The sequence below is a fragment of the Dasypus novemcinctus genome, chromosome 18 (assembly GCF_030445035.2).
Source record: "Dasypus novemcinctus isolate mDasNov1 chromosome 18, mDasNov1.1.hap2, whole genome shotgun sequence".
NCBI lineage: Eukaryota > Metazoa > Chordata > Mammalia > Cingulata > Dasypodidae > Dasypus > Dasypus novemcinctus.
The window spans coordinates 7,173,383-7,178,882 of record NC_080690.1 but is presented as its reverse complement, the minus strand read 5'-3'; the positions used below and the strand labels follow the sequence as shown (position 1 = coordinate 7,178,882).

The following is a 5,500-nucleotide window of genomic DNA, read 5'->3' as shown; positions in this document are numbered from 1 at the left end:
AAATAAATAAAAAATAAATCTTAAAAAAAAGCACAAGAGAACTCACAATAAAATATTTAAAATATACATCGATAAAGAAATATTTTGCTTTTGATCTGTAATAAGGCTCTACTGGAAGATGGAGGAAAAAGATCTAGATATTGCCAGAATTAAAATCCTACATATAGCAATGATTTTTTAAAAAATTACTTGGATGTTTTGACCAGCTCTGTTAAACATAAACATTGCGGGGAGCAGATGTAGCTCAGTGGTTGAGCACCTGCTTCTCATGTATGAGGTCCTGGGTTCAATCCCCAGTACCTCCTAAAAAATAATAAAAATAAACATTGCAAATTTCTGCAGACACAATAGATCCTAGGCTGGCCAAAGGACATTTGCCCAGATTACTTTCCAGGTCACACTGCTCTATGTTCTTTCTGTGTGGTGAGCTAGATTTGATGTCCATCACAGTTACTTGAGTTCAGTGGCTGAGGCAACTTTCCTAGTGTGCAAGGCTTCCAGTCTACAGAAGGGTGATTGACACCTTAGACATCTGCACAGTTTAGAAATGCCATAACTGGCTAACTCCATTCCTTAGGATGAATTATAATTTCTGGTTAGATTTTCAATAGCAAATGACTATTTTGTGCCAAAAAATCAGGTAATTAGACCCAGACGAGTCTCAAAAGAAGCCCTCTACAAATCAAAGCTACAATGAGATATTGTTTCACACCCATTAGACTGGCTGCCATTAAAAAGTGGGAAAACTCTATTGTGACAAGTAATGGAAGAAATTTTAGCATCGAGGTGGAGAAAGTGGCAACAGTAGTTGCTGAGGGCAGGGAGAGGGAAGAAGAGATGTGATATGGGGGCATTTTTGGGACTTGGAGTTGTCCTAAATGATATTGCAGGGTCAGATGCTGGACCTTATATATCCTACTATAACCCACAGAATGTACTGGAGGAGAGTACGAGCTACAGGGTAAACTATTATCTGTGTGGTGCAGCAGTGCCCCAAAATGTGTTCATCGAGTGTGATGAGTGTGCCACAATGATGAGGGAAGTTGTTGGTGTGGGAGGAGTGGGGTGGGGGGTGGGGGGTATACAGGAACCTCTTACATTTTTCAGTGTAACATTTTTTTTTGTGATGTATATATCTTCAAAACAATACAATTCACAAAAATGATGTGGTGGAGGTGGGGAGTGGGTTATATGGGAACCTCATGTTTTTTGTTTTTTTAATGTTTTTTAATGTAACATTCCTTGTGATCTATTAATTTAAAAAAAAGAAAAAAGATAACTAGAGTGGAGTAAATATAAATAGTAATAAAAAGTATTAAGATATTAACCAAAAACAAAAAAAAAAGTCAGAAAACTGTAAATGGTGGAGAGGATGTGCAGAGATAGGAATGCTTATTCACTGACGGTGGGAATGTAGAATCGTACAGACACTGTGGAGGACTGTTTGGCAGTTTCTAATGAAGTTGACTATAGACTTGCCGTGTGATCTGGCAATACCATTACTAAGTATGTACCCAGAAGAACTGAGAGCAGAGACACGAATAGACATCTGCACACCGATGTTCATAGCGGCATTATTCATGATTGCTAAAAGTTGGAAACAACCCAAGTGTCCATCAACTGATGAATGGATAAACAAATTGTGATTTATACACACAATGGATTATACAGCTGTAAGAAGAAATGAAGTCATGAAGCATATGACATGGAGGACATCATGTTGAGTGAAGCAAGTCAGATGCAAAAGGACAAATACTGTATGACTGTGCTATTATGAATTAAATATATATCATGTAAATCCATGGAGATAATAATTAGAATATAGGTCACCAGAAAGTAGAATGAAGGTAGAGAATGAAAAGCTGAGGGTTAATCTGTGCAAAATTGGTAAAAGCTGTTTGTAAATCTTTGGAAATGAACAGAAATGATGAAAGCACATCATAGTGTTTGTAACTAGCAGAACTATTATATGGGGATGACAGTGGTTGAAAGGGAAAGTCTAAGGACATATATATCACTAGAAGAAAAGCTAAAAAATGTAACATGGGACTGTATAACATAGTGAAGCCTCACGTAAAATATGATCATGGGTGATGCTGTATATACAAGACTGTTTTTACAAAATATAAAAACAAACTAGAGAGAGAGAAACAGAAGAGCAGCTAGGTATGTATGGCAGGAGAAGCATAGAGAGACTGAGAGGTGATAAGTTTTTTGTTTATGTGTCTTTTTTCTATTATTATTATTAGTAGGAGTAGTGGAATAATGAAAATGCTCCTGAAATGATTGAAGTGCTGAATGCACAACTATGTGATTATACTGAACGCCGTTGCTTGTACACTTCGGATGGCTTTATGCTTTATTAATATGTATCAATAAAATTGGTTTAAAAAAGTAAATTAAAGAATTTAAAAAAAAAAGGAGTCCTCTGCCCAAAGGAAGGGGCTTTGAACAGGCTGGAAAAATCTGCGTTGTGACAGGACAGTGCTTGCCAGTCATCAAAGAACAACTGAGCTCCTGCATAAGAGAGGACGCGGAGGCTCATCTGACTCTCAGGTCCTTTTGGGACCTGTCTCCCCCTCATTCATTTGGCAAGATGTGCCGAGCACTTGTTATACCAGAGCCCTCTGAAGGAAAGAAGTCATGTAGAATTCAGAGCCTCCCACTTACTGTCTTGCAAGGGAAGTGTTGCTTGGTTTCTAGCAACATTTTTCACCTGCATAGTTGTTAAAAATAAGGAACACCTGGAGTGCCGATTCCCAGCCCACACAGGCCTTCTGAATCAGAATCTTAGGGGAGAAGTTTGGAGTCAGGTAGCTCTGGGAAGCAGAGGTTTAAAGAAAGGGAGGGCTGAGAAATCAGAGCTGTAATCTCAGATAAGAGGCTATCTGGTGGAATAAATGGGTTCACCCATTCAACAAACATTTACTGGGCAAAAGGAGGAAATATTCTGGGTTCTGTGGAGATAGAAGTAGACAAAACATATGTGGCCCCTGTCCTCAGGAGGAGTCTATATTCTGGAGAATAAATCACTTTGTCAAACGAGTTTCTTAAAAAAACAAGAGTTTGAACTAGACTACGTAAAGATGATTCCAGCCCTAAGATACAAACATTTCGTGATTCAAAAAAGGAAATTAATCTCTTCTGGAAAAAAGACTCCAGAAAATGTTCAGTCACTCAGGAGCTAAAAGAGGACCCTCTTTGTAAGATGAGGATGCACAGGGGAGTGTAGAGCCTTTGGAAACCACAGATTATGTTCACCTGTACCCAGGGATGCAAAGGGGACCGTTTCCAGTTTGTTAGAAAGAAAGCTGCACCTATAAGAGAACGAAGGCTCACCCGATTGTGAAGGAGAAAAGAATTTTATTAATGATCTTGCAAGAATGGCACACAACCTGGATAAAATGGCCACCCACCAAACAACAAGAAACAGTGGTATTTATAACCTAAACCTAACATACAGGTCCCTCCCCTGTTCCCCATTGACTGGGGACTGCAGGGGTTACAGCCTATCCGAGAGGGCTAACTAAGTTGTGGGGTTCTTCTCTCAGTGCTGCTCCTGCGCTCTCTACCCTCTGCTGGGCTGAGTGGGCTCAGAGCCGCTTTCACTCCTGGCATGCTTTTCAAATTTGGCGCCCCTTTCACTACTTGCCCTCCCCCCTGGTTTTGGAGCCAGTTTTCAAATTCTTGGCTGCCAAAGCCATTTCCCTCTCTCCAACCGTAGAGCTGGCTCTGGCTTCCCTTTGTGAAAACTAAACTTAACCCTTTCCTACACAATTCATGGAGGAAGAGCCCAACTCTAAAGAGTTAAGCAGAGAAGAAAATATTCCCAGACTCACCCTTCAGGGGGATCTAGGATGAAGTTAGCATTGGCATGGTTGGGTCTGGGGCTCGGAAGTCATCAAGAACCTTCTCCCTCCCCATTTCTTGGCTCTGCTTTACTTAACTCAGCTGGGCCCAGGAGCCCAAGCAACACTTTCAGAGCTTGGTCTCTCCTGTGCAGGAGAACCTGGGGCAGCCCCAACGCCTACCCCTCCCATAAAGTAACCCTAAGCAGTGCCTGTATCCAGCTCCCTGAGAAAAGTTGAAAAGAGGATGCTGATTGGCCTGCCTTGGCCCAATGACTGTGGCCAGGAGGATGCCAGTATTCTGATTGGCCAGGCCTTGTTGTATGTGGGCGTCAGCCTCTTTCCCCCCACCTACTCCAATTAGGGCTTGAAAGGGGTGTGGTTCTACAAAGAACAGGGGTGCTCTCAGTAAGAATTGTAATACTTCAGGCGGAAGTGCTGGAGGAGTCAGTCAAAGTCGGCCAACAGGGTGGCGGACTTGGCCCAGTGGTTAGGGCATCCGCCTACCCGGGGTTTGAACTGCGGACATCCTTGACCTGTGTGGAGCTGGCCCATGCCACAGTCCTGCTACGTGCAAGGAGTGGCATTCCACACGGGGGTGTCCCCCGGGTAGGGGTGCCCCGTAAGGAGAGCCGCCCAGCATGAAAGAAAGTGCAGCCTGCCCAGGAATGGCGCCGCACACACGGACAGCTGACGCAACAAAAAGAACCACAGATTCCCCTGCCCCTGACAACAACAGAAGCAGACAAAGAAGATGCAACAAATAGACACAGAGAACAGACAACTGGGGTGGGGGAGCGGGGAAGGGGAGAGAAATAAATAAGTAAATAAATCTTAAAAAAAAAAAAAAAGTCAGCCAACAGCCCGATGGTGCACAACCGTGTTGGGACTAGGAATTAAAATTCTGCTGCTTCTCCCCTGTCTATAAGGCTAGAAAAACTGCTGCGGGTTTAGAAAGGATCATGTGGTAGAGGATGCCTCAGAGATTAATAAACTGATGAAACCTAGATCAAAGCCGTACTGGCCTTATAATCACCATGTGAGAGGATTTAGGAAAAGAAAACCTTTTTTTGGTCAAAAGAGTCTGCAGGTCTCCTGTTCTGTAAGCTTGGAGAGACTACTGCTTCAGGCAATTTGCAGCCAGAGTTAGTCATTTGGCCCTTCAGGAGCAGCTACTGTTCCTAACGTGGCACCCTTGGCCATGCCACCCTGATCCAAAGCAGCACTAAGGAAGCCACAAACGTGGCACGAGACCTGCCAGGCCCCCTCTTCCTTTGTGTGGAGAGGGACAGTTTTGACATTACCTTTGGATTCCACCACAGGCTTGTCATCTCACACAGTCTACGCGTCATCCTTCCCCCTTTATGACCTCCAACAGGCTTAAAGATAAACCCCAATGTACTCTTTGGAAGCAGTGGTTAAGGTGGTAGTGTTGGGCAGGTAATGCCCAGGCATCCCGCAGAGCCTCCATGTGCACATGTGTGAGCATCATTTTATCACTTTAGGTATGTTTGGGTGATTCAATGATTATTTAAGAAAATTGTCGCTCCTGCTGAAGGAGCCTCAAAATACATTTTCTGTATAAAAATTCCTCTTATGGCATGCATTATTTTTTTCCTATCTCCTGGGCTGTTCGAGAAAACAGCCTATGT

The 5,500-nt window shown here is 42.9% G+C and overlaps 1 non-coding gene across 1 annotated transcript; it reads left to right on the top strand.

The window, feature by feature from the left end:
• Window positions 1–230: 230 nt before the first annotated feature.
• TRNAE-CUC (transfer RNA glutamic acid (anticodon CUC)) lies at window positions 231–305 on the top strand. The gene has a single exon. It is a non-coding gene; the product is annotated as a tRNA-Glu (tRNA).
• The last annotated feature ends 5,195 nt before the right edge of the window (window positions 306–5,500 follow it).